At 42.9% G+C, this 25,442-nt stretch overlaps 1 protein-coding gene across 7 annotated transcripts in view; it reads right to left on the reverse strand.

Moving 5' to 3' along the window:
* Positions 1 to 25,442, reverse strand: part of SLC35F2 (solute carrier family 35 member F2) — a 66,218-nt gene that overhangs the window by 33,519 nt on the left and 7,257 nt on the right. Inside the window, exon 2 of one of the 7 annotated variants that reach the window (XM_015435663.3) lies at positions 5,930 to 5,963. The exons of 3 other annotated variants lie outside the window; for them this stretch is intronic. The gene's annotated coding sequence lies outside the window, so the exon portion shown is untranslated. Of the gene's footprint in view, positions 1 to 5,929; positions 6,098 to 11,085; positions 11,310 to 25,442 lie in introns of all 7 variants that reach the window. 3 more of the 7 variants (XM_015435662.3, XM_074015156.1, XM_065528943.1) reach the window with 3 other exon arrangements.

Consider the following 25,442-nt stretch of genomic DNA (forward strand, 5'->3'; position numbering starts at 1 on the left):
TTTATACTAGCAAAAGACTAAAGGAAAAAAACAAAATGTCTAACAATGGGAGACTAGCTGAATAAACACACAGGATTACTACTGTACACCTATAAAAAGCAAAGCACATATTTATATGTACTGTTATAAAGTGACTCCTTTTTTAAAAAGGAGAAGCAAATGTGGAGAAAAATGGGTATGGAATGCAAATATTTATCTATAATTTGTTAATTTTTTAAAAGGAAAGACAAAATAAGAAAATTTTTTTTTTTTTGAGATAGAGTTTTGCTCTTGTTGTCCATGCTGGAATGCAATAGCTCACTCTCACTGCAACCTCTGCCTCCCAAGTAGCTGGGATTACTGGCATGTACCACCAAGCCAGACTAATTTTGTATTTTTAGTAGAGACAGCGTTTCTCCAGGTTGGTCAGGCTGGTCTCAAACTCCTGACCTCAGGTGATCCATTCTCTTTGGCCTCCTAAAGTGCTGGGATTACAGACGTGAGCCACCGTGCCCGGCCAAACCAAAACTTTTTAAAAGTTGTGTACAGGGCAGCAGAGGGAGCAAAGTAAAAGGTGTATGTCTGAAGATACTTTGTTTTATAGATTTGCCTTTGAGGCCATGTAAGTATGTTACATAACTTACAATTATGTAAAACAAAAATGAAATTTAAAAAAGCCACATCTAAAATAAACAAAATTTAAAATAAACTTGATGTTTTAAAAGGTGGTAGCAAAACCAAACAGACAGGAATTATTTCAAGAGACTTTAAAACATACTAATTTGACAGTACACTCCTAATAAAATATACCATAGGATCAAAAAGAACGGTACAATAGCTTAAACTGTTTGGATACAGTGTTGATATTATTTTGGGAGTATGTACAAATACTGTGGAATACAGAAGATAAGAAATTACATTGATGGGAGCCCCTTTAACCTCTTCTGGCTTTGAGGGCCGTGTCCCCCTACAATATGAATACTGTATATACATATTGATATATGAATATTGTATATACATACACATACAATATGAATATTGATGTATTCATTTGGGATATATAGAAAAAAGAAGATGAAATTGTAAGATCGAAGAGGTTAAGTTAAAAACCTTATAGTTTTGAACTTTATTGAAAGGTACAATTGACTCATGAGTACTTCGTAGTATGTCATGAGTATTTCATAATATATACATATAGATATCCTATCTCCCCTAAAAAGCTCTGAAACAATGACTAATCCATTAATTATAAACACCTCTAGTGTCTAGATAATGGCAACTAAATACGACCTCCCACTAAAAAGAACTAGGAACCAGGCACAGTGGCTCACACCTGTAACACCAGCACTTTGCGAGGCTAAGGTGGGTGGATCACTTGAGGTCAGGTGTACAACACTAGCCTGGCCAACAGGGTGAAACCCCGTCTCTACTAAAAATACAAAAATGGCTGGATGTGGTGGCTCACCCCTGTAATCCCAGCACTTTAGGAGGCCGGGGCAGGAGGATCACCTGAGCTCAGGAGTTCGAGACCAGCCTGGCCAACATGGCAAAACCCCATCTCTACTACAAATACAAAAATCAGCCAGGCATGGTGGCGTGCACCTGTAATCCCCGCTACTCGAAAGGCTGGGGCAGGAGAATCACTAGAACCCAGGAGGCGGTGGTTGCAGTGAGCCGAGATTGCACCACTGCACTCCAGCCTGGGCGACAGAGCAAGACTCCATCTCAAAAAAAAAAAAAAAAAAAAAAAAATTAGCTGGGCGTGGTGGAGCACCTGTAACCCCAACTATCCAGGAAGCTGAGGGAGGAGAATCACTTGAACCCAGGAAGCGCAGGTTGCAGTGAGCCGAGATTGCATTATTGCACTCCAGCCTGGACGACATAGTAAGACTCCGTCTCAAAATAAATAAAGTAAGTAAGTAAACAAAAATAAAAAGAACTAGGGCTTTTTGGAGAATGGCTGATTTCAGACCTGGGGCAGGGAATGTACAAAATAAGCCTGGAACAACTTGTCACACCAAATAGTAAGAAAACTAAGGATTGAATCTATGACAAAAATAAATTCTTAGCACTGGGAAGAATAAATGCAATGGAATGAAACACCTCAAATGTTGAAACCCATGAGTTAATAGCAATACTGGCTGGGCACGGTGGCTCAGGCCTGTAATCCCAGCACTTTGGGAGGCTGAGGCGGGCGGATCACGAGGTCAGGAGTTCAAGAACAGCCTGGCCAACATAGTGAAACCACATCTCTATTAAAAATACAAAAATTAGATGCGCAGGTGGCAGTGCCTGTAATCCCAGCTACTCAGGAGGCTGAAGCAGGAGAATCACTTGAAACCGGAAGGCGGAGGTTGCAGTGAGCTGAGATCGCACCACTGCACTCCAGCCTAGGTTAAAGACCGAAACTCCGTCTCAAAAAAAAAAAAAAAAAAATAGCAATACTAAAAAATTTTTTAACTTGCTGGTCTTCTTTGGTGGATGCTAGGGAATGAACTTATTATTTTGAAGACTGGTGAATAAAAGAAATCAGTCAATGTTTATCCTGCCCTTCTTATACAAATTATACCTCAGAGTAATCGAAGAGTTGATGACAAGGAGTTTGTCCTTGTGGAAATAGTCTGTACAATAAATTAAGAGGGGACGACAAATAAAATATCACTTTAGGAGTCCTAATTAAATAATGGATCTAGACAAAACATCAATAGCTCCTAACATAACAAAAAAGAAACAGACAAGAAAACATTATATATCTCCTGTCATGATTTGAATATCTGTCCCCTCTAAAACTCATGCTGAAACTTAATCCCAGCCAGGCGCGGTGGTTCCTGCCTATAATCACAGCACTTTGGAAGGCCGAGGCAGGCGGATCACTTGAGGCCAGAAGTTCGAGACCAGCCTGGCCAACATGGTGAAACCCTGTCTCTACTAAAAATACAAAAAAACTAGCTAGGCGTGGTGGCGCACGCCTGTAGTCACAGCTACTCAGGAGGCTGAGGCAGGAGAACTGCTTGAACCCAGCAGGCGGAGGTTGCAGTGAGCCAAGATCACGCCACTGTACTCCAGCCTGGGCGACAGAGAGAGACTCTGTCTCAGAGCAGGAGGTCGGTAGGAAAAAAAAAAAAGAAAAGGAAAAAAAAAAAGCTCATGCTTGTAATCCCAGCACTTTGGGAGGCTGAGGTGGGCCAATCACCTGAGGTCAGGAGTTCGAGACCAGCCTAGTCAACATGGTGAAACCCCGTCTCTACTAAAAATACAAAAATTAGCCAGGTGTGGTGGCAGGTGCCTGTGATCCCAGCTCCTTGGGAGACTGAAGCAGGAGAATCATTTGAACACAGGAGGCAGAGGCTGCAGTGAACAGACATCGTGCCACCACACACACTCCAGCCTGGGTGACAGAGTGAGATTACATCTAAAAAAAAAAAAAAAAAAAAAAGCCTGTTTGACTCTCAGTGTACCCTTCTCGCCCTATGATGCCTTCCACCACGCTATGACACAGTACAAGGCCCTCACCAGAAGCCAAACAGATGCAGCTGCCCAATCTTTGAACTTCCCAGCCTTTAGAGCTGTTTGAAATAAACTTCTTTTCTGTATAAATTACCAACCTTGGATATTTTTACAGAAAAAAAAAACACACTAAGACATCTCTTCATGGTAGTACACAATACCTATGAAATCTTACCAAAAAAAAAAAATAGGACCACAGATTTTTTTAACCTGGGGTACATGGACCAGGTCCATGAAAATATTCTAGGGTCTATGAATTTCAGTAGAAAAAAATATATATATCCTCATTTTCAGTAACATTGAACTAAAATTTAATAATCGCTTCAATTATAAATGTAGGCAACAAACTATAGTGGTGCTAGCAATACCTAAGACTTTGCTGCCAAAAGAATTCAGATATTTTCATTTCATATGGCAACTGTAGCTAAAATTTCAAATAAAATTTATATTCATCGCTACTCCAAAATCATGGTAAACCAGGCACGCCGGCTCACATCTGTAATCCTAGCATGTTGGGAAGGCCAAGGCGGGAGGATCACCTAAGGCCACAAGCTGGAGACCAGCCTGGGCAAAACAGCAAGACCTCATCTCTATAGAAGTTTTAAAAAATTTAAAAAAAAAAGGCTGGATGTGATAGTATGATCGTGCATGCTTGTAGTCCCAGCTACCTGGGAGGCTGAGGAGGCAGAATTGCTTCAGCCAAGGAGTTTGAGGCTGCAGTGGGCTCTGATGGCACCACTGCATTCAGCCTGGGCAACAGAGCAAAATGCCATCTCTTTAAAAAAAAAAAAAAAAAAACATCATAGTTAAAAACTCATTGTGATATTTTGTTACTTAGTAAATTTTAAAGAAAAGAAGCCTCTATATTAACATATATCCCAATTTACTTTTTAATAATTTGACAACTAAATCTTTGCAATTGGTTTCCATTATAATCTTATATATTTATGCATTTAAAAACATTATCCTAAGAAGAAAATACCGTTGGTCGGGCACGGAGGCTCACACCTGTAATCCCAACACTGTGTGAGGCCGAGGCGGGCGGATCACGAGGTCAAGAGATCGAGACCATCCTGGCAAACATAGTGAAACCCCATCTCTACCAAAAATACAAAAATTAGTCGGGCGTGGTGGTGGGTCCCTGTAGTCCCAGCTACTCGGAAGGCTGAGGCAGGAGAATCACTTGAACCCGGGAGGTGGAGCTTGCAGTGAGCCGAGATCACACCACTGCACTCCAGCCTGGCAACAGAGTGAGACTCCGTCTCAAAAAAAAAAAAAAGAAAAGAAAAAAAAAAAGAAAATATTGTTAACTTATCAGAAAGACACAGTCAACAAAAACCAAAATGTGAAAAACCACATGATAAATGAACTGTTTCTTTAAAAATAAAGAGAAGAAGGTAAGCCTAAGACAGAAAAAGATATAAACATAACAACCTATTAAAATACATGGGCCTTGTTTGCATTGTGATTTGAACAAACTATTTTTTTTTAATTATGAGATAACTGAGAAAATTTTAATATGAACTGGGTATTTTATATTAAGGAATTATTGTACATTTTTAGATGGAATGATGGTATTATAGTTGCTTTTAAGTTCTTATCTGTTAGAGATTAACATTGATCTGTGCATTACATTATGTGATGCCTGAGATTTACTTTAAGATCATCCAAGAGGAAGAAAGTAGAAGTGTATAAATGGAACAAGAATGAACTGCTGACATTCACTGAAACTGGGTGATAAGGGACAAGTTGCAGTGGCTCACGCCTGTAATTCTAGCACTTTGGGAGGCCAAGGCGGGCGGATCACTTGAAGCCAGGAGTTCAAGACCAGCCTGGCCAACATGGCAAAACCTCATCTCTACTAACAACACAAAAATTAGCAGGGCATGGTGGCGCATGCCTGTAGCCCATTTGGGAGGCGGAGGCAGGAGGGTCACTTGAGCCCAGGAGGCAGAGGTTGCAGTGATCCGAGAACACACCACTGTACTCCAGCCTGGGCAACACAGCAAGACTCCATCACAAAAGAAAAAAAAAAGAAGGAAACTGGGTTGTCATCACAGTAGAGAATAGTCTCTACTTTTATTTGAATGTTTCCATAAAACTTTTTTTTAAGTCAACAGAAACCCTACATGTACCCATGCCAAGGCTGTCCAGACAAACCAAAACATCACTTGTATTTCCTTTCAGCTCTAATTATATCAACCAAGCGTGGTAACAGTCATTTTCTCTTGCTAACCAGAAGTTCTAGTGTCTGATTAGTTAAAAGAGAGAGAAAAAAATAAACTCATTATTACTTAACAAATGAGTATTGGGGAAAGGGTGTCAAAATATTTCAAAACATAAGATTCCTGGCAAAAAATAGTAATAAAAGGGGTTCATAATGTAAGAAAAACCTGAAGATTGCTAATCTAATATAAAATGTCTCACACAGTATTCTACTTACTATGTGTATGGCTTCCCAGGTAGGTCACAAGCTCCTAAAAGGCAGAAACAGCGTCATATTCATCTTTGTTTATCCAGGATATGAATCAATATGGGCTGGCAGAATTGCTGCAAAGGTAAAAAATGCCACCAGAGAAAGCTGACCTTTCTGAAACCTCTGTTAGTTCAACTGGAACAAGTAGGAACAAATGGATTACAAGAAGAAATCAGTCTACAGTTTAACTTGGAAATGTGTCAACCCAAATGCGACTATCAGAAAGCATTCAACTTAAAAATAAAAATGTAAAATAAGTTGCAACATTCATGGGAATGGGACAGAGTGATAGTATCTGCTCCCATCTCCGCCTACCAGGAAGCTGGGACTACAGGCACATGCCACCACACCCAGCTAATTTTAAAGATTTTGGTAGAGACAAGGCCTCACTATGTTGCCCAGGCTGGTCCCAAACTCCTGGCCTCAGGCGATCCTCATGCCTAGGCCTCCCAAAGCACTGGGATTATAGGCATGCACCACCGCACCCAACCAACAAGACAATCTTATCTGGTTGCAAGGCAGATACAAAAGTATCTTCATGAAGTGGGGGGACATGTAATTTATTTGCCGTTGTTCTAGATACACGAAGCAACTTTAATCCTATATTTCTTCTAGATACACGAAGCAACTTTAATCCTATATTTCCCAGATAGGTTTTTCTTTTGAGATGGTCGCCTTGTGACCGTTCGTCAAAGTTAGCAGTGACGATTCTCATTAAAAACTACCACCTTAGGCCGGGCGCGGTGGCTCAAGCCTGTAATCCCAGCACTTTGGGAGGCCGAGGCGGGCGGATCACGAGGTCAGGAGATCGAGACCATCCTGGCTAACACGGTGAAACCCCGTCTCTACTAAAAATACAAAAAGAAATTAGCCGGGCGTGGTGGCGGGCGCCTGTAGTCCCAGCTACTCCGGAGGCTGAGGCAGGAGAATGGCGTGAACCCGCGAGGCGGAGCTTGCAGTGAGCCGAGATCGCACCACTGCACTCCAGTCTGGGCAACAGAGCGAGACTCCGTCTCAAAAAAAAAAAAAAAAAAAAAAAAAAAAAAAAAAAACAAAAACCTACCACCTTTATTTTCAAGTATAAGTGTAAGTTTGAATAGCAAGAGCTACTTTCTCCAGAGACTGGTCACTACCAAATGAACTGATCATGATGTTCCAGACAAAGAGAACTGGAAAATTCTGGCAAAGAACAGGAATCGAGAGGTTCAGGTGTCAGTCTTCTTATCAACCACTCTAGAAATATGTTCATAAAGTTTTGCCAAAACCACAGTCTTGCTACTTAATAAAGCAATAAAGCAAGCTTTTTCAAAAATTACCCTATAAATTATAACACCAGTTATATTTTCTTATGGAGCAGGACATTTCTGAAATTGGCAAAATATTCTTTTTTCTGCTGATCTTCACCAAATGTTATACTGCATTTCTTAGACTATAGGAGGGGGTGGGTGAGCTAATTTTGCAGTATTCTATAGCAATACAACAGAAGTTTAGAGCAGAGCAAGCTTAGTATGGGTCTAGATAAGGCAAATAACCCACTAGGTTATATCCAGTCACTTTACTTGTAACTCAGGATATTTCCAATCAAGACAATGTCTACCTCCGAGCATTCCCAATGTTGTTAGTTCCCAGAACTGGTTCATTCTATTCTGAACAACAGAAGGCCTGAAGCCAAAAGACAGTAGTGGAAGGGTTTAGAAGTCAATGATTTGATGAACTGATTGATGGATCAAATTGCCTGATTGATTAAACCTTAAAAGAACCAGATAATTTGGGTGGGATTATGGAAGTTTTTTGTTATTTTTTTATTTTGTACATACTAGTTTTCAAACAATGAGAAATCTATTTACAGCCAAGTGTGGTGGCTCACGCCTGTAATCCCAGCACTTTGAGAGGCCAAGGTGGGCAGACCGCTGAAGCCCAAGAGTGTGAGACCAGCCTGGGAAACATGATCAAATGACTCCTCTACAGAAAAAAATGCAAAAATTAGCTGGGCATGATGGCATGCACCTATAGTCCCAGCTATTTAGGAGGTTGAAGTGAAACGATCACCTGACCCCAGGAAGTTCAAGGCTGCAGTGAGCCACGATCACACCACTGCACTCCAGCCTGGGTGACAGAGTGAGACCTTGTCTCAAAAAAAAAAAAATACATTCCATCTTAAAAGAACTAGGAAAGTACAGGGACTAGAAGAAAACACTAATTATAACATTGGAAGGCTTCCCCTTGACTCCTCATGTTTAATCCTTGTGGCTAATTTGGACTTGCAGCTCACATTCCATCTTTTGTTTCTCTCCCAACCTTTTCTGGTCTGTGATTAGACCAGATTTCCAAACTGCTGACTTAAAGTTCCCTGCACTTGCCAGTGGGGTACCCATCATCATCAAGTATTTATTATATTCATGCTAATGGACCCCATCAGAATACCTTGCCTATGTTTTCTATAGTGGCTCCCAGTTTACAAAAACTCTTCTACACCCTATCTTATTTTTGATCCATTTGCCAATGCTGTGTGGTTACAGATGAAGAAACTGAGGCTAAGAGAGGTGAAATGGCCGGGCACAGTGGCTCACGCCTGTAATCCCAGCACTTTGGGAGGCTGAGGTGGGCGGGTCACGAGGTCAAGAGATTGAGACCATCCCCTGGCCAACATGGTGAAACCCTGTCTGTACTAAAAATACAAAAATTAGCCAGGTGCGGTGGCACGTGCCTGTAATCCCAGCTACTCAGGAGGAGGAGGCAGGAGAATCACTTGAACCTGGGAGGCAGAGGTTGCAGTGAGCCAAGATCACGCCACTGCACTCCAGCCTGGGTGACAGAGTGAGACTCTGTCTCAAAAAAAAAAAAAAAAAAAAAAAAAAAGAGGTGAAATGGGTTGCCTAACTGATGCTGTTCAAAAGTCTCAGAATCAGGTTCAAAATACAAACCTACTGGCATAAGTAGAGTGCTTTTGCTAACCATGTTCCCTCCTACATGACTCTTGCTAAAATAAATTCCCAATAGAGGATGCATTCAAACGTTGATGAAAATAAATGAAGCAGCCGGGCGTGGCGGCTCACGCCTGTAATTCCAGCACTTTGGGAGGCTGAGGTGGGTAGATCACCTGAGGTCAGGAGTTCGAGAACAGCCTGGCCAGCATGGTGAAACCCCATCTCTACTAAAAATACAAAATTAGCCAGGTGTGGTGGCGCATGTCTGTAATCTCAGCTACTCGGGAGGCTGAGGCAGGATAATCACTTGAACCCAGGAGGCGGATGTTGCAGTGAGCTGAGATCGTGCTATTGCACTCCAGCCTGGGCAACAAGAGTGAAACTCCATCTCAAAGGAAAAGAAAATGAATGAAGCTACAAAAACACAGGCTAGATTTCCACAGCTGTAAAAATACAGGCTAATGCGGTTTCTGTCTATAAATGCCCAACCTTTTATCTGATCATATATACTCATATCATATATACTCATATCTGAGTATATTTTTCCATACATTTTATAACAGATAACAACATATTGCATGACTAGATTCAGTTATTATAGAATTATAATTATTTTACATTTAACTTGGAATTTTGCATGCAAAAATATCCTAATACACTCCAATCACATTGTCCACACTACCGACATATACAACTCCTGTAATACCTGACAACTGTAAACCATCATAATATCATCCCATAGCCAATAAGATAAAAGCTACCAATATCAAGTCCTGTAGAAAATGAGAGTTATGCAGGAAATCAAACGGTTGCTAAAGAGGCCAACATTCAATGCCTTAAATCATTAACATGCACACTGACATGCAAAAACAGAAAAGTCTGGAGCAAGAGCAAACAGCCACTTAAGGTATTTGAAGGTAATTGCACCTATGGACTGAACACAGCACACCTGGTAAACTGCAGCCTTGTCTGCAGGAGGTCATCTATCTCAAAACAATCAAACCAGAGGTTATACCTGTGTCTTTTTTCAAGACAGGCCTTTGCAGTAGCACACCACTTCAAGACTTTTACCTAGAGACTGGACTGTGTGCGAATTTTCCCTGCCTGCTTAGCGGAAATAGTCCAAACCTGGAAGGCAACTTCAATAGCCCACAGTGACTTTTTCTTTTTTCCTTTTTTCGAGACAGGGTCGGATCTCACTCTGCCGCCCAAACTGGAACGCAGTGGCATAATCAAGGTTCGCTGCAGCCTCAACCTCGTGGGCTCAAGTGATTTTCCCACCTCAGCCCCCAAGTAGCTGGGACTACGGGCGTACACCACCATGCCCAGCTAATTTTTTGTATTTTTAGTAGAGACAGGGTTTCACCATGTTGCCCACGCTGGTCTGGAACTCCCGGACTCAAGCGATCTGCCTGCCTCGGCCTCCCAAACACAATGACTCTTATTACCGTCTCCTTAATGGTACCCAATTCAATTCAGCACTTGTTTTTTTAGATCCTAACGCTGTGTCAAGCTATGGGAACACAGAGAAATGGAGCCCCTGTCCTCATGGAATTCACAATACAGCAGTGAACAAGAACAGTAAAGCAACAATTCCTAATGTGGTGAGGATGAACAAAGAGATGTGCGACGTAGGATGAGATCTAACCAAATCTGGGATTCATGGAAGGCCTTACTCATAAGGTGATATTTCATCTAGACTTCCAGAATAAAGACAAGTTGTTTGGGTCAATAAAAGGGCTATAAGAACTGTCATCCCAGCAAAGGGGACAGCATTGTAAATTCCCCCGCATGAATGGAGCCTGAAGATGCAGCTCATCCAAAGGAATCAGTAGTTTTCTAATCCGTGGTATAACTTAAACAGTCAGTAACAATTATTGGTTCATTCTTTCAAACACCGAGTATGTGTAAAAGGTTGTGGGTGAAAGAGCTGAGTAAAGGTTTCCTTGACATTTTATGAATTATCACTTACACCTTTTCTTTTTCTTTTTTGTTTCCCTGCTGTTCATGAGCTGTAGAACTATTGCTTACATTTGCAGGAACATCTAGGTGTTCTTATTTCTTTGTGCTCTAAAGCTTTTTTTTCTGGTGGGGGGCATCATTTCTAGGTTCTACCACTAAATGTAGGTGGAAGAATATTGGCCCTCCAAAAGTGTCCACACTCTCTCCCTCACCCCGAACCTGCGAATAGGTTACCTTACAGGGCGAAAGGGACTTTGCAGATGTGGATTAACCAGGTAGCCCCAATCTAATCACATGAGACTTCAAAAGGGAGAACGTTTCTCAGCTGTAGTCAAAGGGAGGTATAACAACAGAAGGCTCAGAGAGATGCAACGTTGCTAGCTTTGAAATCACAAGCCAAGGCAGGCAGGCGGCTTCCAGAAGGTGGAAAAGGCAAGGAATTGATTCTCCCCTAGAACCTACAGAAAAGAATGCAACACCTGCAACACTTTGATTGTTAGCCCGGGAAGACCAGTGTTGGCCTTCTGACTTACAGAACAGTAAGATAATAAATTGGTGGTGTTTTAAGCCACTAAATTGGTGGTAATTTATAACAGCAATAGAAAATGAATATTCTAAGTCAATAATGCATGTGATACTTTAAAACAACACTTGAATCATAATGTTATAACTATTTACATTCATCTCAGTGAATTTCCTTAGCAACAAAATAATCACATCGAATAAAGAGTCTATTAAAAAATTGCAGGCAAAGCTGATCAGGAGCCACCTTGGATTAAAACACTTTCATCGTTTGCCAGGGAGAAAATAAAACTATGCCATCAAGCCAGAAATTGCTGAACTAGTTCCATGCAAACCAACAAAAATTGAAAGTATAAATCCAGTGATTTATTCTTCTGTATTATGTCCCATGTGACTCTTAGTGAAGAATACAGGGGACACATTAGTACTGTCCCACCCCCTACATAATAAAAGACAGGGAAGTGCTAGCCACTGACTGAGCTCTTACGTATATTAACATACTGCATGTTCATACAATACTATATATGTATCATTTTGCTAGCATTTAAGTCTTTTAACCAAGTTTATGTGCCAAATAAATAGCAGCACTAGATTAAAATCCAAATATGATTCCAAAGCCTGTGTTCTTTACATTTTGCCACACTAAAAAATTGAAATAAGACCAGGAGCAGCAGCTCACGCCTGTAATCCCAGCACTTTGGGAGGCCAAGGCAGGTGGATCACTTGAGGTCAGGAGTTCAAGACCAGCCTGGCCAACATGGTGAAGCCCCGTTTCTACTAAAAAAAAAATACAAAAAATTAGCTAGGCGTGGTTGCACAGACCTGTAATCTCAGCTACTCAGGAGGCTGACATAGGAGAATCAGTTGAACCTGGGAGGCAGAGGTAGCAGTGAGCTGGGATCGCGCCACTGCACTCCAGCCTGGGTGACAGAGTGAGACTTCATCTCAAATTAAAAATAAAAAAGTAAATTGAAATAATTGTGGGAATAAAGATACTAAGAAAGGCGCCCACTACCAGAATAATGACCTCTAAATTCCTATGACATTGTGGTTGTAATCCTATTTTTTCATTTTCTGTATTTTGCCTGTAGTGTTTTATATGTTCCACTTCCTTTACTAGATTCTAAATGCAGACATCGTGTTATGGATATTTTTGCCACCCACCCACCCCCACCTTATATACACATAGTCTCACAATATCTAGTAATAGTAATAGTAATAATAATTATGACATCTAACACTTAGAGTGTATACTATATACCAAACACTAATTTATTTAATCCTCCCAACAATCCTACGAGATAGGTACCATTATTATTGCTATTTATAGATACAGAAATGAAGGCACAGAGATGTTAAGTAACTTGCCCAATATCACACAGCTAGCAAATGGCAGAACCTGGAGACCAACCCAAGCAGTGTGGCTCCAGAGGCTGAGCTTATAACCACTGTTATATTACAAGTATACTAAGTGCATCTATTAGGGATTCATAAAATCTTTCTTATCTTAACAAAAGTGAGGTGGCTTAATAAAAATAAATGTGTGTGGGTGCCATACTAAGTACTTATATATGATGTTTCTTTTCTTTTTTTTTTTTTTTTTTTGAGATGGAGTTTCACTTTTGTCACCCAGGCTGGGGTACAATGGTGTGACCTCGGCTCACTGCAACCTCCGTCTCCTGGGTTCAAGTGATTCTCCTGCCTCAGCCTCCCAAGTAGCTGGGATTACAGGTTCCCGCCACCACACCCAGATAATTTTTGTATTTTTAGTAGAGTTGGGGTTTTACCATGTTGGCAAGGGTGGTCTCGAACTCCTAACCTCAGGTGATCCGCCTGCCTCAGCCTCCCAAAGTGCTGGGATTACAGGCATGAGCCACAGCACCCAGCTTTTTTTTTTTTTTTTTTTTTGAGACAGTCTCGCTCTGTACCCCAGGTTGGAGTACAGTGGCGCTATCTCATCTCACTGCAACCTCTGCCTCCTGGCTTCAAGCAATTCTCCTGCCTCAGTCTCCCAAGTAGTTGGGACTATAGGCATGCACCTCCATGCCCGGCTTATTTTTGTATCTTTAGTAGAGATGGGGTTTCGCCATATTGCTCAAACTGGTCTCGAACTCCTGACCTCAGGTGATCTGCCCACCTTGGCCTCCCAAAGCGCTGGGATTACGGGTGTGAGCCACCACACCCAGCCAATATGTTTCTCTTAAATATTACAAAAACTCTTGTAAGATAGAGATTATTAGTACAATTATACTGTTGAAAAACAGTTGTAACAGTTTCAGCTGTTCAGAGAAGTAACTTGTGCAAGATCAGAAATTTAGTAAGCCTATATTTTTCCCATTCCATACATTACTTCCCTGATAACAATAATAAAATATACTGTATGTAATATTGATGATTATGATACCATACAGGGAGATTAACTGGTACAAATTACCCTGACTCTGGCTGGACGCAGTGGCTCATTCCTGTATTCCTAGCACCCTGGGAGGCCAAGATATGGGGATCACTTGAGGTCAGGAGTTCGAGACCAGCCTGGCCAACATAGTGAAACCCCATCTCTACTAAAAATATAAAAATTAGCTGAGCATCATGGCACATGCCTGTAATCCCAGCTACTCAAGAGGCTGAGGTGGGAGGATCACCTGAACCCAGGAGGCAGAGGTTACAGTGAGTAGAGATCACTCACTGTACTCCAGCCTGGATAACGGGGCAAGACACTGTCCCAAAAAAAGAAAAACATACTATCCTGCCTCTATAACAATGGGCACTGATTAGTCAAACCCACATGGTTATCTGTTCTACAATTATTTTCATAAGAGGTGTTCTGATAAAAATAAGGGAAACTATAAAATCCATTCATGATATCCTTCTCTTTGTCCTCTGGCTTTCATTGGCTGAAATGAGAAAGTGTGAAACACATTTTTTTTTTTTTTTGAGACGGAGTTTTGCTCTTGTAGCCCAGGCTGGAGTGCAATGGTGCCATCTCGGCTCATCGCAACCTCTGCCTCCCGGGTTCAAGCGATTCTCCTGCCTCAGCCTCCCAAGCAGCTGGGATTATAGGCATGCACCACCACACCCAGCTAATTTTGTATTTTTAGTGCAGACCGGGTTTCTCCATGTTGGTCAGGCTGGTCTGGAACTCCCCACCTCAGGTGATCCCCTGCCTTGGCCTCCTAAAGTACTGGGATTACAGGTGTGAGCCACCGCACCAACCTGAAACACATTTTCAAATCACCTATTCTCTTTGGATATGGGTCAGAGGAACTTAAGTCTACTGCCTAGATTAGGGGGAAGGGGCAAAATGAAGAGGGCAGGATTCAACCGTGGGCAATATATGGAGTATGTGGCCTCTGCCTCCAGGATCCTCCCTCCCCACAACTCTTCTGGGAGAAAAATTCTAAGAGGAGCACAAACGTGGACACACTCCAAAAGACACACAGGAGCTCCAGCGGGGCTAAAAAGGTGGGTGCTGGGGTGGGATTAGCGTTGGTAACAAACGTGCTGCCGTTTCACGAGTCTGGATTGCAAGAGAGTACATCCCTGAGACAGACATACAACCCTCCCTCTGTCCATCCCAGTCTGGCACAGGGACTGAGCACAAACAAACCCTGTTCTCAACAGGCAGCCAAGAAGCCACATAAAACGTTCAATTCTTAACACCGCCTGCCCATTAGGGTGGAACAGAAGGTTCTGAAGGACGATTCTCTTTAACTATTGTAAAAGCTAAATTTCCCTCATTGCGGATTATCAAAACAAAAACTGCTTTCAACACTTGAGGGGTTTGTTCATTTTGTGTGATCTAAATTGTCCAATGCAATCCTCAGATGAAGATCATCAACTGGCGTGCAGCTGGAAGAATGAAGCCAACAGCAAACGCAATGCACAAAGGCTTACACAGAATCCTGCTGTGTGTGGTTTGGACTCCTGGCTCCTGCTGCTTCTCTGGTCTCTCTGTGGTTTGGCAGTGTAACCCTCCATGATTCTGTAAAGTAATAAATCCTCTTTTTTTTCCCTATGAAAGTGGTGAGCTGGACACCACCAACACCTCTAACAACTGACCTACTACACTCATCACACACCAATCAGGCACCTGAAGAAAAACAGGAGTCGGTGACTAATCTAGAAAGCTCGTGGAGACCTGGCCCATGAGGGAAGGGGAGGCGGCGGGGAGATTTCCTGTGAGTCATGTCATCCTTTCCAGCGTTTCAACACCCCACAGGCCCTAAACCAGAAAAAGTGTCATACTTAAACCAGCTTCAACTTCTCCTAATTTAATCCAGACAGCTCTGAATATGCTCAAAAACTTTTCAACTTCCACTACCACACAAGAACTAAATGAGGATTATTGGGGAACCTGCCAGAAGCCAAAACTCTGTCAGTCTCATGTGGGATCTTTAAATCCAGGTAAGTTGCAATATGTATAGAGCCATCTGTTTAACAGGAAAATAATATGGAAAAGGTGGGTATTTCACAGAACAGCAGCTCTTCACAGAAGTACACTAAGGCTGGCTGGGTGTGGTGGCTCACGCCTGTAATCCCAGCACTTTGGGAGGCCAAGGCGGGTGAATTACCTGAGGCCAGGGGTTCAAGACCAGCCTGACCAACATGGTGAAACCCTGTCTCTACTAAAAATACAAAACTTAGCCAAGTGTGGTGGTACAGACCTGTAATCCCAACTCCTTGGGAGGCTGACGCAGGAGAATTGCTTGAATCTAGGAGGCGGAGGCCGCAGTGAGCCGAGACTGTGCCACTGCACTCCAGCCTGGATGAAAGAGACTCCATCTCAAAAAAAAAAAAAAAGTACACTAAAGCCAATAAACACACACACAGACCCAACTTCATTAGTGATCTGGCATATGTAAATTAAGATGTTATTTTACATTCATTTGACCGTCAAAAATTTTAAAGCCTTGGCCGGGTGCAGTGGCTCACACTTGTAATCCCAGCATTTTGGGAGGATGAGGCAGGTGGATCAGTTGAAGCCAGAAGTTCAAGACCAGTCCAGCCAACATGGTAAAACCATCTCTACTAAAAATACAAAAATTAGCTGGCCGTGGTGGTGTGCCTGTAACTCCAGCTACTCAGGAGGCTGAGGCACGAGAATCATTTGAAACTGGGAAACAGTGAGCCAAGATCACGCCACTACACTCCAGCCTGGGTGACAGAGCGAGACTCCGTCTCAAAAAAAAAAAAAAAAAAAATTAAAGCTTGACTGGAAGTTGTTTTATAGGATTTCTCACATACAGCTAGTGGGAGTGAAAAAAAAATTAATTTTTTTATTTTTTTGAGCCAGAGTCTCACTCTGTTGCCCAGGCTGGAGTGCAGTAGCATGATGTGGGCTGAGTGCAGTAGCATGATGTGTGGGCTGAGTGCAGTAGCATGATGTGGGCTCACTGCAACCTCCGCCTCCTGGGTTCAAACAATTCTCATGCCTCGGCCTCCCAAGTAGCTAGGAGTACAGGCAATGTGCCACCACACCCCTCTAATTAAATTTAATTTTTTTAAATACAGCCTCACTCTGTCACCCAGGCTGGAATACAGTGGCGTAATCTCAGCTCATACAGCCTCCACCTCTTGGGCTCAAGCAATCCCCCCACCTTAGCCTCCCCAGTAGCTAGGATTACAGGTGTGTACCACCATACCTGGCTAATTTAGGAGTGGAAATTGGTACGACTGCTTTGGAAAACAGTTTGGCATTATTCTATGAAGTCTAACAATCACATTCCCTATAAACCAGCAATTCTGCTCCTAGATATATGTGTATGTGCATGTCTGTGAATGAAAGAAGCCCTTTACACATGATCAATAGGAGACCTGCAGAAGAATGTTTCTAGAAGTCTGTACACAATAGCAAAAAACCTGGGAAAAACCCAAATGCCCATCAACAGCATGAATGAATAAAGTGTGGTATATTCACAGGAAAGAATATTATATAGAGTCAAAGTGAGTGTTTGTATACAGCATCAGCATCTGCAACAATATGAATTAATTTTAGCAATGTGATATAAGGGAATATAAATCTCACCAGATTATAGAGCATGATATCCTTTTTATCAAGTCAAACATGATAATAAAAGCATACTTTTTAGAAATACAGAGGTACGAAGCAGTATTAAAATGAGAGCAACGGAATAGTGAAAGGAAAATTCCAGATTGTGACTATCTCTGGTCTAGGTACATGTAAATTCTAGCTTTACAGCTAGATGGGTTTATGGGAACTTACTACATTAAAAAATCAATTGAGGCTGACCGGGCGCAGTGGCTGACGCCTGTAATCCCAGCACTTTGGGAGGCCGAGGTGGGCAGATCACCTGAGGTCGGGAATTCAAGACCAGACTGACCAACATGGAGAAACCTTGTTGGTCTACTAAAAATACAAAATTAGCTGGGCTAATCCCAGCTACTCGGGAGGCGGAGGCAGGAGAATCACTTGAACCCAGGAGGCGGAGGTTGCAGTGAGCTAAGATCACACCATCACACTCCAGCCTGGGCAACAAGAGCAAAACTCTGTCTCAAAAAAAAAAAAAAAAAAATTAATTGAGGCTGAGCAGAGTAGCTCATGCCTATAATCCCAGCACTTTGGGAGGCTAAGGCGGGAGGATCATTTGAGCCAGGTGTTCAAGATCAGCCTGGGCAAAATAACAAGACTCCATTTCTACAAAATTTTTTTAAAAATTAGGTCTAGTGATGCACCCCTGTAGTCCTAGCTACTCTGGAGGCCAAGACAGGAGGATCACTTGAGTTCAAGGCTGCAGTGAACTATGATCATACCATGGCACTCTAGCCTGGGTGACAAAGTGAGACTCTGTCTCTTAAAAAATGTGTGTGTGTGTGTGTGTGTGTGTGTGTATATATATATATAAATTAAGCCATTCATGGGCCCACAATGACAGTGTATCATAGGCCAGTGATTATGATTAATCCATTTCCATGCAACTAGGGTCTAAAAAATAAATAATGCTCCCAGAAGATGCATTCTATTTATCCTGACTTTATATACTCTTTGCCATTCCTAGAGATCCAAATAATCCAGAACAAGCCTAGGGATAGACTGCCCAAGGTCTGTTTTTTGTTTTTGACCTATCACAAGAGGCAGAATGGTACAGTGAGTAAGAGCACAGGCTCTGGGGGCCAGACTGCCTGAGGGGGAAGCCTGGTTGCATTCCTTACCACTATGTGACTAATACTGTTAGGGAAAATCACCTCACCCCTCCGTGCTCCAACTTTCACATCTGTGAAATGGCGCTAGCAATAATAGTATTATAATACCTGTCGTAGAAAGTTATTATAAGGGCCAGGCACAGTGGCTCCCACCTATAATCCCAGCACTTTGGGAAGCCGAGGCAGACAGATCACTTAAGGTCAGGAGTTTGAGATCAGCCAGGCCAACATGGTGAAATCTCTTCTCTACTAAAAATACAAAAATTAGCCGGGCCTGGAGGCACACACCTGTAATCCCAGCTACTCAGGAGGCGGAAGCAGGAGAATCACTTGAACCCGGGAGGCAGAGGTTGCAGTGAACTGAGATCGTGCCACGGCACTCCAGCCTGGGTGACAGAGCCAGACCCCTTCTCCAATAAATAAATAATAAATAAATAAATAAAGTTATTGTAAGAATTACATGAGTTAATTCACCCTGAGGTCTCAGAATAGCGTGGTTGCTCTCAGTGCACAAAGTAAGCCTTACTCAACAAATGTTATTATTGTTTTGTTTTTTTTGTTTGTTTGTTTGTTTTTTTTTTTTTTTGAGACGGAGTCTCGCTCTGTCACCCAGGCTGGAGTGCAGTGGCCGGATCTCAGCTCACTGAAACCTCTGCCTCCCGGGTTTACGCCATTCTCCTGCCTCAGCCTCCCGAGTAGCTGGGACTACAGGCGCCTGCCACCTCGCCCGGCTAATTTTTTGTATTTTTTAGTAGAGACGGGGTTTCACCGTGTTAGCCAGGATGGTCTCGATCTCCTGACCTCGTGATCCGCCCGTCTCGGCCTCCCAAAGTGCTGGGATTACAGGCTTGAGCCACCGCACCCGGCTCAAATGTTATTATTGTTATTTCTTGCTTGATATCACAGTGAAAAGCTTAGGAAATGCTCTTCCCCCAAGTATATCCTAAACACTTCTGGAGCAGGAATATCCCCACAATTCTCTGGGAAAATCTACTGCATCCACCCAGCACAACACCATCCTCCTTAATAAGGTTAGACTGAAGAAACGAAATCTTTTTTTCCTTAAGTACTCTTACATTTTTAAGAAATGACTAGAAGGTTCACTCCTGTAATCCCAGCACTCTGGGAGGCCAAGGCGGGCAGATCGCCTGAGCCCAGGAGTTCAAGACCAGCCTAGGCAACCTGGCAAAACTCAGCTATTCGGGAGGCTGAGGCTGGAGGACTGCTTGAGCCTAGGAAGTTGAGGCTGCAGGGAGCCATGTTTGTGCCACTGCACTCCAGCTTGGGTGATAGAGTGAGATGCCATCTCCAAAAACAAAAAAAAAAAGAAAGAAAGGAAAAAGAAGGCCGGGCGCGGTGGCTCAAGCCTGTAATCCCAGCACTTTGGGAGGCCAAGGCGGGTGGATCACGAGGTCAGGAGATCGAGACTATCCTGGCTAACATGGTGAAACCCCGTCTCTACTAAAAATACAAAAAAAAACTAGCCGGGCGTGGTGGCGGGTGCCTGTAGTCCCAGCTACTTGGGAGGCTGAGGCGGGAGAATGGCGTGAACCCGGGAGGCGGAGCTTGCAGTGAGCCGAGATCACGCCACTGCACTCCAGCCTGGGAGACACAGCGAGACTCCGTCTCAAAAAAAAAAAAAAAAAAGAAAGGAAAAAGAAATGAGTAGAAAGAAATTTTGGATTTACCTGTGGTTTTTCATGGAATCTCTCTGTGTATCATTAACATAAATAACCAAGTTTTTGTGACACATCACTTGTCTGATGGCTTTAAATAACATGGGCTCTGGCTGGGTACCATGGCTCACACCTGTAATACCAAACACTTTGGGAGGCTGAGGCGGGCAGATCACTTGAGGTCAGGAGTTCAAGACCAGCCTGGCCAACATGGTAAAACCCCATCTCTACTAAAAATACAAAAATTAGCTGGGCGTGGTGGTGTGCGCCTGTAATCCATGCTACTCAGGAGGCTGAGGCAGGAGAACTGCTTGAACCCTGGAGGCGGAGGTTGCAATGAGTCGAGATTGTGCCATTGCACTCCAGCCTTGGTGACAGAGCGAGACCTCTGTCTCAAAAAAATAAAAAATAAAAAAATAATAACATAAGCTCCTGTCATCATCCAAAATAAACAGCTCAAAATATCTGGATTCAAAGCTTTTATAATTTATTAAAATGAAAACCATTCAAATCTTTATTTGGGATCTATTTATACTTCGACTACAAGCAATTCTAAGAAACTGAGTTATCGGGTTTCTACAGTATTAAGATGGTAGAAATCATAATTTAGAAAGAACACAGGGTTCCAGAGATATGACTGGTAATAGAAAAAAAAAAAAAAATCACATGTGACAACCTGGGAGAAAAAAGGCTGAAAAAAATCAGACAAATAATTCATACCAATGCCTATGAACATACTGCTGCCTCTCAGCAGAAAAAAGTTAACGATGATGATCCTGAATCATGAAGAAAATGCGATACCACAATAAATGTACTGTTTATCAAAAGAGTAGTCTCACATATTTGTCTTAAATATGCCATGAAAATTTTTAAATCATGGTTTTTTTCTTGGCAAAATCTCCAGGATTAGTTGCAAATGGACACACTAAGTAACTAAATGGCTTGGCCTACCCTAAGACAGTTGTTCAGTACACACCAATTAATCCTCAAAGAATTGCTGCCAAAATTATGAATAAATGAATTAGCAAACATTAACAATCCATTACATAGTGTCACTCAATTGGATTTAAAAGTGAATTTTAGGCTGGGCACAGTGGCTCACACATGTAATACCAGCACCTTGGGAGGCTAAGGTGGGTGGATCACTTGAGGTCAGGAGTTTAAGGCCAGCCTGGCCAAAACGGTGAAACCCAATCTCTACAAAAATACAAAATTTAGCTGGACATGGTGGCGGGCACCTGTAATCCCAGCTACTCAGAAGGCTGAGGCAGGAGAATCACTTGAACCCGGGAGGCGGAGGTTGCAGTGAGCCAAGATCGCGCCACTACACTCCAGTCTTAGCAGCAGAGCGAGACTCTCTCAAAAAAAAAAAAAAGAAAAAGAAAAAAGTGAATTTTAATGCTTAAAAGAATGAGTTTTAAATTATCTGGAAAATTAGCCTGTGTGAAATGATTCGTTCTCTCTGATTGTCTTCAGTAAATAACGACATAAGGAAATTTTTATAGCTTTTCTTTTACAGATAGGGACTTACTCTGTCGCTCAGACTAGAGTGCAGTGGAGTGACTTTGAAATACTGGACTCACGAGCTCAAGCGATCCTCCTGCTTCAGACTTCTGAGTAGCTAGGATTATAGGCCTAAACCACTGCACATGGCTAATATTCTATTTTTTATTTTTTTGTAGAGACAGGACTCTCACTTTGTTGCCCAGGCTGGTCTCGAACTCCTGAGCTCCAGAAAGCTTCCTGTCTCAGTGTCCCAAAGTGCTGGGACCACAGGCATGAGCAAGTCTACTATAGCTTTTTTTTTTTTTTTTTTTTTTTTTTTTTTGAGATGGAGTCTAGCTCTGTTGCCCAGGCTGGAGTGCAGTGGCCGGATCTCAGCTCACCGCAAGCCCCGCCTCCCGGGTTCACGCCATTCTCCTGCCTCAGCCTCCCGAGTAGCTGGGACTACAGGCGCCCGCCACCTCGCCCGGCTAATTTTTTTTGTATTTTAGTAGAGACGGGGTTTCACCGTGTTAGCCAGGATGGTCTCGATCTCCTGAACTCGTGATCCGCCCGTCTCAGCCTCCCAAAGTGCTGGGATTACAGGCTTGAGCCACCGCGCCCGGCCTACTATAGCTTTTTAATAAACCTACCAAAACCTACCTACACAAGCAATTTCCTGGGGAGGCAATTCACTTCTTCCAAAAATGTGGCTACCTTCAAAAATAATCTCTGAAAGCTATTCAGAAATAGCCTAATTTTTATTTCAGTCTTAACTCATACATCTCATGGGAGGAACTGCTACCATTTCAGTTCTGTGCCAGGCATAAAGTACTGCAGGAACTTCAAAGATGAATTATCATCTCTGTCCTTAAAAAGGCACCCTCCTAGGTAAGTGATAATTATACTTAGCATTACAATACGAGAAGTGCAATGATGAGGTAGGAACAGGTACACAGAGGGGCACCCAACCGAAGATGTGTGTCAGGAGGGACAGAGAGAGGAAACAGGGAAGATTTCCTACTTGGTGCCAACAGCGAAAGCAATCCCAGGAGGGAACTACAGGTGCAAAGGCGCAGGTATGGTGTGCACAAGGGCAGGTCAGTGTCGCTGGACCGAGTGCCAAGTGAGAGAGGGACACTCTGGGAGGTGAACCTGGAGAGGGAAGTGGGCCAGTGACGGAAAGCCTCACAGTTCATGTCGAGAAGCCTGAACTCTCACAAGATGACAAGTGCTAAATGATTCCATTTATATGAGGTATCTAGAGAAGTCAGATTCATAGAGACAGAAAGTAGAACTGTAGTTGCCAGGGGCTGGGGAGGGCGAGTGCAGAGTTATTATTTGAAATGTACAGAGTTTGGGATAATAAACAAGTTCTGGAAACAGATATGGTGATGGTGGCACAGTATTACAAATGTACTTAATCCCCCTGAATGGTACACATAAACATGGCTAAAATGGTACATTTTATGCTATGCATATTTTACCACAATAAAAAAAAAAAAAACTTAAAAAAGGAATTATTGTGTTCAGGTAAAGAGGAAGAAGAGGAGAGGAGGAGGGGCAGCAGTTTGAGCTCTAACCAATAAACAGTGGCTTTCAGATTTGTTTTAGCTGCAGAACCCTTTCTTCAAACAGCATTGGTATAGACTTAGTAGTTGTGTCTCCTCAAAATTCATATGTTGAAACTTAATCCCTAATGTGATATTACTTGGAGGTGGGGCCCCTGGGAGATGATTAGGTCATGAAGGCGGAGTCTACATAAATGGGATTAGTGTCCTTACAAAAGGGACTCCAGAGAGCTCCCAAACCCTTTTTACCATGTGAGGACACAGCAAGAAAACAGCTGACGATGAACCAGGGGACACCAAGCCTGCAGGCACCTTGGTCTCAGACCTCCCAGACTCCAGACTGTGAGAAATAAGTTTCTTTGGCTTATAAGTTATCCAGTGTACAGTATCATTGTTATTAATCAGGCATAAAAGCCCAACTATAAAACAAGCAATAGCAGCACACCCTGGTGGGTGCCAGAGGCCAGCCTTGATCACTGGGGCAGGTGATGGGAAGAATCCCAAAAGGTTTTCAGCCTGAGCATAATGTAGTGAGATTTCTTTCTTTTTTTCTTTTAATTTTCTTGGGTACACTGGTCATATCACCTGAGATTTCTGAAAGAGTAAAGCAGGTCTGGGTTTTAGAATCAAATGAAACGATCTCAGCTCTGCCTCTCATCAGCCAACTGTCCTGGGCAAGTTACTTACCTGCTTTGTCTATCAAAACAGAATAAAAAAACTATCTTTGTAGGAGTGTCATGAGGATTGATGAAATGTAAGTAGGGTGCCTGATACACAGCGAATTCTCATTTGATGACAGCTATTAATACTCCTTCGTTTTAACAGGCATCACTCTGACTTCTGTGTAGCGAGATGATTGGGGTCGGGGGTAGATGGAGGCATGGATGGAAGCTATTACTAAGTGAGAGACGATAAAGGCTTAAACTGAATTAGTGACAACAGGGATTGAGGCCAGGTGCGGTGGCTCAAGTCTGTAATCCCAGCACACTGGGAGGCTGAGATGGGCGGACAACCTGAGGTCAGGAGTTCGAGACCAGCCTGGCCAACATGGTCACACCCCATCTCTACTAAAAAAACAAAAATTAGCCAGGCATGGCAGCAGGCACCTGTAATTCCAGCTACTCGGGAGGCTAAGGCAGGAGAATCGCTTGAACCCAGGACGCGAAGGCTGCAGTGAGCGGAGATTGCACCACTGCACTCCAGCCTGGGCGACAGAGCAAGACTCCGTCTCGGGAAAAAAAAAAAATAAAAGACAATAGGGATTGAAGGCAGAGGTAGACTCTGGGACTATTCTGGAAGTGCTGTCAAGACAGGGAATAAGCACTAACTTCCTTCAAGTCAACCAGAAGAAAGAAGCAAAGAAAAGATGGAATAACCCAAAGGTTGTCTAGACGTGGTCTAGGGGAAGAAGGAGACTACACCCTGGGGCAGAGAGAGGAGCAAGAGGCCCAGTGGAGGGCATCCTGGAGAAAAGCTTTTCAATTCCAGTCTTACCTCTCCCTACAGTACATGCCTGCCCGTTTAACAACTCCCTCCAGTGTTGAGAAATTAATAAAACAGGTTCAGGCTGTCCAGCCAGCAATAATCATTCCTCACCTACCCTCTCCAAGCTCCTTGGGCTAATGGGCTGTAACCTAGAGAGACTGCCTCCTCCTTCTTTCAGAGCAGCTGATAGGAATAGCTTAGCAGATGGTCACTGAACAACAGAAATCAACAGTGATTCCGTGGTGCCCAAGATTTCTCCATCCTAGGGTGCATCCCCTCCCCTCTACCTAGAGGGACTCAGACCCAAGCCCAGCTATCATCTCTTTCTTCAGCACATAGGGGACATGTCTGAGAATGGTCATCACAGTGATGTTTGTGGAGGCTGGGAGTTGGAAACTGTCTGGTTGTCTAACACTGGTGGATGGACCGTGGAACCACAGAATACTCTGTAGCAGGTAAAAACAATAGACTAATCAGTGGTTCTCAACCAGGGATGATTTTTGTCCCCCAGAAGACATTTGGTAATTTCTGGAGACATTTTCGAATATCACAACTGGGAGTGGAGGTGAGGGTGCTATACTGGCACTTATTGGCTGGGGTCAGAGATCTACATCTTGCAGAACAGCCCCAACAAATAATTAATCAACTCAAGGCCGGGCGTGGTGGCTCAATTCTATAAACCCAGCACACTGGG

Source organism: Macaca fascicularis, chromosome 14 (genome assembly GCF_037993035.2).
Source record: "Macaca fascicularis isolate 582-1 chromosome 14, T2T-MFA8v1.1".
NCBI lineage: Eukaryota > Metazoa > Chordata > Mammalia > Primates > Cercopithecidae > Macaca > Macaca fascicularis.